The 13,835-nt window shown below is 34.9% G+C and overlaps 1 long non-coding RNA gene across 1 annotated transcript in view; it reads right to left on the bottom strand.

The window, feature by feature from the left end:
• Positions 1-13,417, bottom strand: part of LOC145668046 (uncharacterized) — a 105,486-nt gene extending 92,069 nt beyond the window's left edge. Inside the window, exon 1 of the long non-coding RNA XR_014127962.1 lies at positions 10,955-13,417. This is a non-coding gene — a long non-coding RNA (uncharacterized LOC145668046). The remainder of the gene's footprint in view (positions 1-10,954) is intronic.
• Positions 13,418-13,835: the final 418 nt, after the last annotated feature.

The raw sequence follows: 13,835 nt of genomic DNA, 5'->3' as shown, positions 1-13,835 counted from the left end.
AAGTAGAAGAAAAATCATAATCATCATCAACTTCCAAACAAGATAGCAATACTTCTATTTTACCATTTGTATCAGACATTTCACAATCAGTACCGAAAACACTGTAAGAAAACAAATCTATTATTAAAACAGCTGACAAGTTCTGATAAAATTCAGTGGGATAAGTCTGGTACAGTACGTATTCATGGAAAAACAATACCAGGTTCAAATATTATAGATTTAGTAAATGATGTTGTTCGTACAGGAAAATATTCAAGAAATCCTATAGGTATTCATGAATTTAAAAATTTATTAGATCTTAATGTTCCTAAAGAATTTATTGGTACACCTATTAGCACACCAGCATCAATAGTGAATAGAAGTAGTAGTAGTAGTAATAGACAAAGTATTTGTAAAGTAAGAAAATCCAGTCCTGCGGTAGTAGTTAATTTATTTAAACGCTGGAAAGAATATAGTATGTAAAAATGACAAAATTATCAAAAATATATTATGATTATTCAAATTCTGATTCTTTATCAAGTATACAATCATTACAACCATTACGTTACTCTTCCTCCAAATGCAAGTAGCATTCTTTTTGATAGTAATACCACATCATCATTTCGAGTTAAATTGGCACAACCTATTGATTTAAGTGATGGGGAATGGGGTGCATTAACACAAAGTTAATATTCCGTGGAGTTTTTACAAATTTGGTGAAAATGAAGAAATTATAATTACTAGTGTTATCGATGATAAAGTTGAACGCCACCATGTTCCAATAACACCGGGATATAATTCATCAATTGAATCTATTCTACAATTAATTCCTGAAAATGTTCGTATGTTACACTATTTACAAAATAAAAATCAAATTGTTATTAAACATTCTTTGAAATTAGATCATCAATGTATAATTGGTTACACCAGAATTACAACACATTTTTTGATTTATTGATGAAAATACGCTTGATGTTAAAAATGTTATATACACAAAAGTTAGAAATGTTGATTTAATATTAACAAGTGGAAAATTTCCATGTGATTTAGAATATAATATTCCCAATACAATTAATGTTTGCATTGATATTGTAAAACAACAACAAAATATAGGACCATTAGTTCGAAAACTTAATATATATAATGTACAACACGGTCATATAAAATCTTTTGTGTTTCACACACCGCATTATGTTAAAGTTGAAAAGAAATATTTTGACACGATAGAAGTAAACTTAAAAGATGAACACGGGTTAAAATTAACATTTCGTTTTGGAACTTCAAACCTAACATTTCACTTTAAACGAAAATGATTTCTGAAATTATTGATGATAGTTTTTACATTACATTAGTTTCAAATGCTAGTGCAGATGTATATCCTACAAATAGTCCAACACATTTTATTAATCAATTAAAAAATAATATTCGTTTATCAGAATCCGATTAGCATGTAGGATTAAGTGAAGTACATATTCCATTAACATGTTATAATGTTTCCGAAGGTGAAAATGTTATATGGTACAAATTTAAAATTGGAGTTCCTATGAAAAGTAAAATTCTTGTTGGATATTATCCATCCATTCATCATTTACTAGAGGAATTAAACGCAATATCAAGTTTTATAAGTATTAGTTTTTCAAATGTTGTATATGTTGAATGTGATGAACGTATAGAATCAGTTACATTGTCGCCTGTCGGTAGAAACAGGAGAATTTATTCATCCTGCATATCTATATCTTTATGTACGCCGTAAAATTACTAATGCTGATGGTACAATTTTAAGTCCAGATGATACTGTTGCACCAGTAAATAAATTTCTTACATTCTTTATTTAGCCAAATTGATATTTCGTTAAATGGTAAATCATCAGGATATTATCCTTATCGTGCATACATTGAAACATTATTAAATTATTCTTATGACGCTTCTAAAACACATTTAGCATGTGCCATGTGGCATAAAGATACAGCAAAACATTTTAATAAATTAGATAATACAAATGCTGGTTTGCAAAAACGTGCTAATAAGGTGAAAAATAGTAAATCTTTTGAAATGTATTGACGTCTTCATACTGATATTGTAAGTTTAGATCGAATGCTCCCTAACAAAGTAAGCTTACGTGTAAAACTACATCGTAGTAAAGATAATTTTTGCTTAATGTCTCCTGAAAATACAAGTTATAAAGTTGCCTCTTGAGAAAGTTATTCTTCATGTACGACGTATTGATGTAGCTGCAGATTTAGCTATGCAATTAAATAAAAAAAATAAAAATAAATCGGAAATCTGCCAAGTTACCTCTGACGAGAGTGGAAACAAGATCTTATACTATACCTGCACAAGTAAAGTCTTACAACATTGATAATCTCTTCTTGGGTAATGTTCCTAAAGGCCTGGTTATTGGTTTCATCTCCAACACAGCCTTCAATAAGAAATCACATCTTAATCCCTTTGAATTTCGAAACTTTAACGTTAACAAACTGCAATTACATGTCGGCTCAAAATCATTTCCTCCCAACCCCCTCACTCCTGATTTTAATAACGATTTATACCTTCTAAGGTACTATACTTTGATTTCAGGTACTGGTATATAGTATCAAAATTATTCACATATTGTTACTCTTGATGAGTATCCAAACGGATATCCTCTGTATGCTTTTATTCTACCTCCAACAGGAACTTTAGATGATAACACGTGGGATGTAGTACGTGATTCTCCTGTAAATTTAAAAGTATCATTTTCAGAAACTTTAAGTGAACCTGTTACATGCATTGTGTATGCGCAATTAGATTCTTTAGCACAAGTACACAAAGATAGAAATATTTATACTGATAACACCTTCTAATTTATTCAGTTGAGTACGATGAGGGTTGTTGTACACTTCTCGGCGTATCATGATAACGAAGATGAGTTTATTGTGAAAGAGATTAGCCATTGTAAATCCTGACGTTCCCTTTCTCCAAAATTTGATTTTTAAACCACCATTTCCTTTAAATAAGTTAGCTGAGCCGATCGTAACTACAAACAGATATCTAGGTGAGAATGTGTATGGCATTGCCTGGGACGAAGGCGATGTGGAATATTCACATCTTAAGGAAATACTTCAAACATACTGCTCAAATACTACAGCCATATACAAATACAGAATAACTAGAAAGTGTTTTCTTCAAGAAATTCTTCAAAGAGAAGTTACAAATTTAGAAGAAATAAACTGTCCAAAGTATACTGCATTAGGTTTTCACGTTCATCGCTGTGTACATAATAAGCATCGTTTCGGACAATATAGGTGCAGTGTTCATGAGGCATTACTGTATAGTGAATATGTGAAAGTGTATGACTATGTGTTACATGTGAACAACAGTGATAGTTCCATACCTACTACGATTAAAAAATAATAATCTTCATCATGTATAGTGATGAATTGTTAAAAGTGTTACTAAGTGATAAAGTGACTGGTGCAAGTGTTACTGGAATTTACCCTATTGAGAGACTTCCTGTAACGGTAGAACCTCCTGCTGCACTGGTGATTCACATGTGATACATCTGATTCTGCTGGATCCCATTGGGTTGCAGTGTACATCCATACGAAAATACATGGTTTCTACTTTGATAGTCTTGCTATGGACATTCCCAAGGAAATAAAAAACTCTTTGTCGAAAAATACTACAATGTACTTTACGAATAATCATCAATATCAACATGATAATTCTGTGTTGTGCGGATATTTTGTTTTATTCTTTTTGCATCATATTATTCGCACTCAATCATTTCAAAAGTGTTTAAAAATGTTTAACAAGAAAAAATTGAAAAATAATAATGATATCGTTTATAAACATGTAAACAATTTTTTTAAAAAAAGAAAAATAATTTTTTAAAATATTTGTTTCTTATATATTTACATTTTTATTTTTTATCATATATACAATTTTTATCACTTTTTTAATTTTCAATATTTTTTTAAAACTTACATCCCTCATTTTATTTACAATTCCTAAGAAAAACACATTACAATCTTGATAATGCATTAGTTAATGCTGTTGATCTTTCATATTTCCACCAATAATTCAACTGTTGTGCATTACGATATGCACATCCTGATTTCTTTGCAATATTTGTGTGAAAATTACAATATTCATTAAATGTGTTTCCACATAATTCACTTAATGAAGGACAATGTTTTGTTTCTAAATCAATGACATTGTCTAATGCAAATATTCTTTTAATCCAAAGGAGATTTCTCTAAACATTTACAATAAAAGGTTGAATTCTTTGAACATAATTGATATACAAGGTTTCGTATGCATGATACAGCATATCCAGTTTTGCTATTCCATTTCAAACCGTGTAAATTTAAAGTTAACCAATCAATTTGTTTTCGACAACCTAATGATAATAAATTATAACCTATTGGTGATTTTACCAAGCAATGGAAATTTACTGTATCATCGCATGCAGTTAAACAAAACTCACGAATGATAAATTCGTTATCAGACATTTTAAAACCTTGAATATCGATAATATACTGATTTACACATGGTGAAATTTCATTTGTATGATGAATGAAAAACGGAATAATCTGTCCAACAAATTCTGTATTTTTTAAAAGATCACAAATTTTACGCATAAACCATATAAGTGAGATTTCACTTTGTTCTTGTTCAAGAACTTCAAAAAGTTCACTAGAGTTTTATCAAGAGATAAGTACTTCGTTGCAAATGTTCCAGTATTATGAAGATGAGTACAACCATGAATTTAACTTGAATTCCATTCATTCAATTGGATTGCTGTTACGTAAGTATACTTTTATAGTTTTTAATACACAATTCACATTAATGTTTTCATCACTACATAACACACATGAAACACTAACTCTATTCGAATACATTTTTTCAATCTGGAAGTTTCGATTCCCGTCTCTCTTTTCTTATCAAAATGTCCAGTAATTGCACAAAGTAGTCTGTATCACTTAATAATTCCACATAGGTTTCATAGAATTTTTCTCTTGTTAATTTTCCAATAATATGCGTGTTTGCATAGAAGCAAAACACATCTTCTTCAACACTAGGACTTGCAATAATAATCGAAGCACGGGTTTCCAATAACTTCGAGTGTACATTCATACTATCATGCGCAAAATCATGAAGGGATCCTTCTCTACATCCGTCGCATATTAATGTATCGTTGAAATCCCATTTTTCAATAGCCTTCTTTATACATTCACGGTCCACCTTTTGACTATTACAACAGCAATCTAAACCCCAAAATCGTGATGTTCTTGATAATACAACTGGAGATGATGGTGGTGTTGGTGAAACTGTTGTTAGCACTGGTGATTCTATTGCATCAAAATCATATTCTTCATCTGACGATGATTCGTATATTTTTGTTTCAGCATCGGATATTGCTTCAGTGTTAACCTCGTAGGGTTCTTCTTTCTCAAAGAGGTCTCTATATATTTTCCGCTATAACCCGTATTTAAAGTATTTTCATACCCACAAGGTAATCACGTGTTCAACATTCGCGGCGCCAACTTCTTCTCTATTACCAATTGGCATAAAAACATGTTTCAACCTGTCACAACCTCAATCTTCTTTGTATTCTCTGCCGACAATGTCTTGTGTTCACCTACCGAGGCGCCAAACTTGTTTTTATTACTCTGTCGGCACTCTGTGATGTATACTCGACACGGCGTCGGTTTTCTTTTGTATTTGTCTTCATGTTTTAACATGCACCTTTACCCGATAGCGCCATCTTCCACTCTCGCCCAACCAGTTTCCAAAAAGCGCGCGAAAACTTCAATTCATATCTTGAGTTCACCAGCAAAAGACATACGAAAACCACGCTCTGTATATGTACTCCGTATACGACCTTTTACCAAGCTCACACTCAAAGAGTGTTCTGAATTTGCTAAGCAATGATCGAATTAACCTCCTCAGACCTGAAGGCGAATTTTGGTAGCTAGAGCTACCGTTGGCTTTGAATTCATTGTTCAATACGTATGCTAAGAAACCTCCCTAGGTCCGAATGGCATCTCACCTAACCTTGAACGAATCGTAGACAACTTGAAAAATTTCAACAAAATGTTTGTAGGGGGCAGCACGTTATCGAGATGGCAGAACACCAGCGTGAAAAATGTGCTCGTGCAAGTCGAGGTAAGTCGTGAATTATAGATGTGTTTGTTAATTTCTTTTGAAAGACAAAGTATTACTAACCTTTATTAGATGGTTGCTAGTAAGTGACATATTTTTTAGCAATTCATATCGTGTGTTGTAGCTGCAATAGAGAAATATTTAATTATGACATCTGGAGGTACCATTTGTAGAGGGAGGAATTAATTTCACGTTTGTAGATGTAAATTTCGTATTTCTGTTAGAAAAATGCTACGCTTAGAATTGCAGCTAAAAGGCATTGGAATTAATTGGTTAACTACTTAGGGATTGGGGAATATAATTTTGTAAGAATAATACTTCATTTAGAATGGGCGCTAAAAATACTGCAATCAGTGGCGTAGATACTTTGGAAACAGAGGTACAGTGATTCTGTCAAAATAGTATGATGTTTAGAAAAGCAGCTAAATGGTACTGCAATCAGTGGTGTAGCTACTTAGAAGCAGGGATACTATAATTATTTCAGAATAATACTTTATTTAGAATAGCAGCTAAAAGTACTGCAATCAGTGGCGTAGCTACTTAGGGGACAGAGGTACAATGATTCTGTCAGAATAATTACGATGCTTAGAAAGCAACTAAATGGTACTGCAATCAGTGGTGTAGCTACTTAGGGAACAGGAGGATTTTCCTTTGGTTAGCATAATAGTATGCTCTGATAAAATGGGATTAGCTGTATTAGCGGTAACAGCACTATAGACTATGCTTAGAATAGCAGATAAAATGTTCTGTAATCAGTGGCGTTGCTACTCAGGGGACCATAATAATGACCATAATAATAGTCATAATAATTTTTTGCTTAGAACAATCGCTAAAATGTTCTGTAGGTAGTGATAAGCATGATAAAGTAGAGATACTACAGAGAAATTACAAACAAAAGCGACACACGTGCATTTATAGACATTATTTTTTTTCTTGAAGAACAAATCGTTTTTCAAGTTTTCATATTTTTCAAGAATTCATATTTTTGAAGTTTTTAAATTAGATTTTTCATATCTAATTAGAAATATTATTTTAATTCTAGGAGCTAAACCCTTACTTGTGGACGAAATTCTAGATGCATTGGATGAATCTGATATGGACCTTAGTGATCAAGAAGATTTTCAAGATGGATCAAGCTCAACAGAATCTCTGCCTGAAGAAGAGTCAAGAGATGATTGCAAGGCTAAACAGCGCAGATTTTTCTGGAAGAAAACTGAGGATTTTCGACCAGTGCTATTGGACCCACCTGTAGTTGATTATAACCCTAACACTGACATGACTTGGCAACCTCATCATTATTTTACCCAGTATCTCAGTGATGACTTCTGTAAGTTAGTAGCAACTCAAACTAATAGAACACACGTAAATGAAAATGAAAAAACATTTGATGTGTCCCCTGAAGAAATACAACACTTTCTTGGTGTATCTATTCTAGCAAGAACAATAAAATTTCCCCAGCTTCATATGTATTGGACAGGAAAATATGGGATTGATATTATTAAGAATACAATGCAAAGAGACAGATTTTTTCAGTTATGAACCCGACTTAAAGTTGTCTATGATGATGATATACCTGAAAAAGACAAGAAGGTAGATAGAGTTTGGAAAATGAGCCCAATGCTCTCCATTATCAGAGAGAAGTGCTTACAGCTACCACGTCCTGAACATTTATGTGTAGATGAACAGATGGCCCCTTTCACTGGACAAACCCGTCTGAAACAGAGAGTACCAGGCAAATCTCACCCTGAAGGATTGAAAATATTTGTGTTGGCAGCTCCAAGTGGTTTGATTCTCAATTTCGAAGTTTACCAAGGCAAAGCAGCACTTCAGAAACGTTGCAAAACTTACCGATTACCAGCAGCTTTATCAAGCGACCTGGTAAATGTGCTTGATAAGGGTTACAAGTTATATTTCGATCGTTATTTTACTTCCATTCAATTGATGGAGGAACTAAACCAAAGCGGATTAACCGCAACTGGCACAATCATGAAAAGTCATGTTCCTGCCTCTGCACATTTGGCAAGTGACCTTGAGTTAAAGAAGAAAGGGCGTGGCGCATGTGATATGAGTGTCCGAAGTGATAACCAAATAGCAGTAGTGAAGTGGTTCGATAATAAGGGAGTTTTGTTAATGAGTACTATGCAAGGAATTGAGCCAATGTCACTCTGTAAAAGATGGAGCAAGAAAGACAACAAGTTTATTCAGATTAGTCGTCCTGAGTGTATTTCAAAGTACAATGACAATATGGGGGGAGTTGATTTACATGATCGAATGCTCTCATTCTATCCAATGCTGCATCGTACAAAGAAATGGACTATTAGACTTTTCCACCATATGATAGATCTAGCACTTACAAATGCTTGGATCCAATATCGTGAGGACAGAAAGGCCTTAGGTTGTCCCAAGAAGGATATTTTGAATATATTGATTTTCGATTTGAAGTGGGGGAGTTTCTGTGTTGCACTGCCTCATCTTCAGAGGTTCAGGAAAGCAGTGATGAATATGAAGAAGGGGATGATGATTTTGTTCCAAGTAAACAAGGAAAGAAAAGTTTACCCCATACCATCTATCCATTTCCGCAAATCTGGTGTTCATTTGCCATGGTTTGTGAATATGAGCAACTCCAATACACGCTGTCGAATGCCAGGTTGCAAAGGAAGAAGTAGATATCGCTGCTGCAAGTGCAAGGTATATTTGTGTGTTGGTCCAAGGAACTGCTTCTTCCATTTTCACACTCAAGACTAGGCACAAAAATTGAATGTTATGAATCACGTTTTCCTGCTTTGTGATAAGGAAAAACTGTAAAATTCCATGAACTCTTTCTCATGGACATTTTTCAATTCTGTTTCAAAAAATTTTCACGTTCTAGCCTTCATATAAGTTTAGTTAAATTTATAAGAACATTTATTCATCATTAGATATTAGTTTTCTTAAGATTAGATATTAGCCATAGCAATATTGTTTTGTTTTCTAAAATCATAAATAATGTAGTTGAACAAATATATTTTTTCAATTTAAAATGGGTGGCATCTACAGCGACCAACCAGTTCTCAGCCAATCAGAATTCAATTATGGAAAATGTTATTGTTTTCTTAATATTTGCACCGAACTGAACATAGCAAACCAACTATATCATGTATCCAAAACTTTGGTCATACTCAGGTCTGAGGAGGTTTAAGAAAAAAAGTCCCGCATGAATAAAGTTTATTCCCTCCCATCTTTATTATGATCACAAACAAAGATTGTTCTGAAGTTGCTATGCAAATGATCGAATTAAATAATACGAACCAATTAAATTAATATGATCACATCATAGTTGTTCTACGCAATCTTAATTTTCAGAATATATTTCCTCTGAGTTTCCTATAAAAACGAAAGAATAAAAAAAGATACGATCCAACACATATGCTGAGTTTTCTTTAATAAAACGAACCAATTAAATTAATTAATATGTTCACAATCAAATTTAACAGCGAGTTTTCTAGTATGTTCGAGTAATCATTACGAAGGATTAAAAGATATGATCCAATACATATCCCGAGTTTCCTATAGAAACAACCCCTATCAAAAATCATGTGATACAGGTCATTCAACCTTTTTTTCTAAAAACTACTCCAACCCTCCTAACACTCAACCTTTTCCAGGAACCCATCTAACCACCTATCAGTCAGGGTAATAAAGCCAGCTCCCCCAGGAACCTACCCAAGGCCGGGGAGGCCCTACAGACATAAAACCGGTTAGGTAATAAAGCAATTAAGCAAACAATAAAGGCATTGTTGTATAAAAGTCTAGACTGGACTACTGAAAAACTGCAACAATGTAACTTTTCTAATATTAGGTTGGAGTAGGTGTGCCCTTGACCTGACGGTCTCGGGAAGGATTCCTTAGTAGCAAACTACGTGAGGGGGTGTTGGACACTCGCTGCTCCACTGCAAACAGAGAGGGGTTAGAATTCCCATCAAAGCTCCACTTCAAGCTAGGCCGGGTTGTGATTAGGAATATCTCGCTGCACCACTGCAAGCAGAAAGAGATGTAAAGTTTCCCACAAGGTTCCATTGCAAGCCATGCGAAAAAGCAACCGTTAGCTCTACTGCAAGCTAAAACTTTAGGTTTGGGTGAGGTACTTCATAGGATCAATTGCAAGGCAAGAAAGGGAATTTGACCAGTCGAAACTGATGGCTGTCCATGGAATCTGTAATACATGCGCCCCAGGTGATGCGGTGGCGCTGCTGTTCCCTCATCTTCGTGTGAACAACATTGTGTCGCTGTTGTCTCCTTCGTCTGCAGCTGCAGTACTCTATAGCAATATGCACGTGGTTCTTGTTTATAAATAGCAGCACAGGTTGAGTGTTTGTAAACATAAGCACGTGGGACATATATATAAAATTTGCATTATGTATTGCATGGTTACGCAAGAGTTTACTTAGGACATTTCATTCAATTGAATGGTTCATTGAGATTCATAAAGAACCGGTCCCTCGGAACAGCTCGTAAAATATCATCAGGAACCAGTTCCTTACGAATCGAATTGGTTAGAAATTATGGTGGTCCCGACTATAATGTACTACAGCAAGAACCATCATGCTTTCATAATGAAAAAAGCACATGAGGAGGGGGCAAGCCCCCCACCCCTCTTAGAAAACAAAAATAAATTATATACATGAGGGGAGCACGCCCTTCTAACCCTTTTTAACCCTATCACAGTTTAAAAAACGGCAATTAACGTGCAGTGGAAATTTCACTAAATTATATACTTGAAATGAAACAACAGCAAACAAAACCAAATAAATATTTTGCAACTAAGGAAAAAATAATTAAAACCAAATACCTGATATTTCAATGCGATGTGCACAATTCCGCAGCATGCTTCATAAATAGAAACTACTTTTGCCCAATGCTGTAACCAGAGCAAAATTTCCTATTCCACAAAAAATATCCAAACTGCAACATCATCCCTGCAGCATGTGACCCATGCTCAAATTCATCTTCAAATGGCTTCAAGTAAAAACACTGACAGTAGTAACATACAAAGTACACTCTTAATCGATTATGTGGAACTGTGTTGAATATCTGATGCTCCTTTTCAAAAACACTAGAAATCCTTTTAAGGTTTAATATATCATTTCCGCAAATTAATATAGTTAGCTTATAAACATTTAGATTTCCTATGACTTTTTCATCAAAACAAACCTCTATACTGTGATCGTCAGCATGGTCACAAGGTTACACTTTTGGACAGTATTTTTTTTTTTTTTACTTTTATTCATCACGCAAAATTATTATTTTATTCACGGAAAAGGAGAAGTTATTTTTTCTTGCTTGGCTCTGAACGCTTCCGAGCTGGTAAGAAACTGTTCTTTCTTTACCCGCAGGTGTTCCTCAGTCTTATCGTCTCTCACGGTAATACAAAGAAATCTTAGTTTCTGAACCGAACTCTTATCTTATTAGCAGAGTGCTTTGAAAGAACAAACTAATTTCTTTCCTTGAGCGAAGTTACCAATCCATCGTTTTCGCTACTGAGGCTGTTTTGTATATATTCTTTATAACAACGATTATTAAAGTTTGGAAATCTTTTTAGACATGAAGTTGTTACAGTGTAAACAAGTGCGCGTTGAATGTTGCATTCCGGCGCATTAACGTTTAGTCATCCCACCTATCGTGAGAATAGTGGTCGCAGCCCGCATGAGTCGCAGACAAAATGATTAAGCCACACAATTGCCAATGTGCATTCTTTTTTACTGAACTGCTTTGTATCGAACTATAAAGTGAAAAATCCACCAGTCATGGACTGAACCTTTTAAGTTGATCTGCAACACTTGTTTAATCGCAATCCCCAAGTTTTCGTTCCGACGAAACTAAAACACGTGTTGCCAGAGCTAGTAAATCTACCACCACTATATTTGTATTATGTATTGATATACAAACTTTGGTAGTTCTCTTATTAATTTTTACAATATACTGCCAACCAGAGGCACGAAGACCGGGATTTTCCCAAGTATTGGCAGAAGCGAGGAGTTGGCGCTTAGCATTGAGTGAAGAAGGAACGAAAAGTCTCCTGCGGATAAACTTACCTACGTGTTAATATGGGACGGCTATGAAAAGTTATTAAGTATCTGGTGGAACTACAATTGCAGTATCAACCGGAAAAGTGAACGAAGTGATGTTCCAATAATTATCTCCTAAAGTACAGCATTTTCGGAATTGCGGAGCCCCATCGGAAGTTAGTGTTCCCTACAATTCCCACGCTCATTGCCCCTACTTCGCAAGTGAAAGCCCAACGTCAACGTGAATAGTGATTCAGTGCAAGTGACTACAAATATAACTAAATATAAATTCTTAGTGTTTTAATCTACAATATACATACAGTAGAGCGTCGATTATCCGAAGTAATTGGGGGACATGGGTGTTCGGAAAACTGGTTTGTTCGGATAATCGAACTGTACTGTACTGTATTGTACTTCTACAGCCAGTGCCAAACCGACAGAAGTGTGCTGATTGTTGAAACACAGCGACTGGCGGCTTGGCCGGTCAGCAGCGCCTTATGAAGGCCCCATTAGAAGCAATGTTTAGCCAGCGGTGGCTCGGTGCGGCGACTACTGTGGGAAACTTGGTTTGGGAGTGAGGGGGATGATGGACGGTAGGGTGGGAGAATAACAGGTGCGAGCGAGTACACAGTTCGGTTAAGCGGTCGTTCGGTTGACCGACGTTCGGATAATCGACGCTCTACTGTACCTACGTATATTTTCGTGATATTAAGTGTTTTATCTTTCTCAATTTCATTCGTTCAGTTTGTGTGCGTAATTTCAACTGTTTAAGCATTCATGCTATATGAAGTGAAAATTTTGTGTGTTGTTAATATCTTTTCGTGTACTTCGTACATACATATATCTATTCAATAAATAGTTCCTCCAAGGTAATATTCTCTTTTTTATTTATGTGTGTGCAAATACTTATGGATCGTCAACTTGCCAGTCGTATATATGCAAGTATATGCACAAAAGTAAGTATGATTAAACCTAAGAACCACTGAGGCTACTCATGTCAAATCGCTTCTTTCTTTCTTTATTTATTTATTTATTTTTATCTTACTACTGTCAATTAGCGCTTGGACAGGACACGAGCTCAGACCTGAATTGTTATCAACTGTTTCTTTAGGGAATATCTAGAAGCCAGTACCCAAGGGAGACGATAGGTAGCAATACGATTTGACATGACACAAAAATAACACTAATGCGATAACGAAGAATCCGCACAAGAAATCACCTCGAAAAACACATTCAACGAACACCACACGAACAGTAACGAAGTAGGCACTCAACAAACCACGTGTAGCATTGAAGACTGTCACCCAAGATGACGTCACATCATACCCAGAATTCCCCGTTCAAAGAAAAAAGCATCTTGAACCTTGAAACTTGAACCATATGACTTCCTACAAGCAATCAAGTTAGCGGAATAGGTAAGCTCTCAAAACAGGAATCAAAAGATCAAATCACTAAATGGAAGAATCGAAAAAATGAATGAAATGGCTATAGGCAACTCTTGCCCATGGTTATAATATTCATGTCTGACTAGCCTCTGCCCCCCTGTGGTTGTACCATTGCCTGTATCTCTTCATATTTTCGCGGATATGTTTGAAATTTTTCCATTTACATTATAAACCATAATATTTCAACGGTCTATGGACATACAATTCCAGATTTATTGTA

Source organism: Thermobia domestica, chromosome 13, assembly GCF_964235325.1.
Source record: "Thermobia domestica chromosome 13, izTheDome1.hap1.1, whole genome shotgun sequence".
NCBI classification, from domain to species: Eukaryota; Metazoa; Arthropoda; class Insecta; order Zygentoma; family Lepismatidae; genus Thermobia; species Thermobia domestica.
Note: the sequence above shows the minus strand (reverse complement) of the source record. Positions and strands in the feature narration are given on the sequence as shown.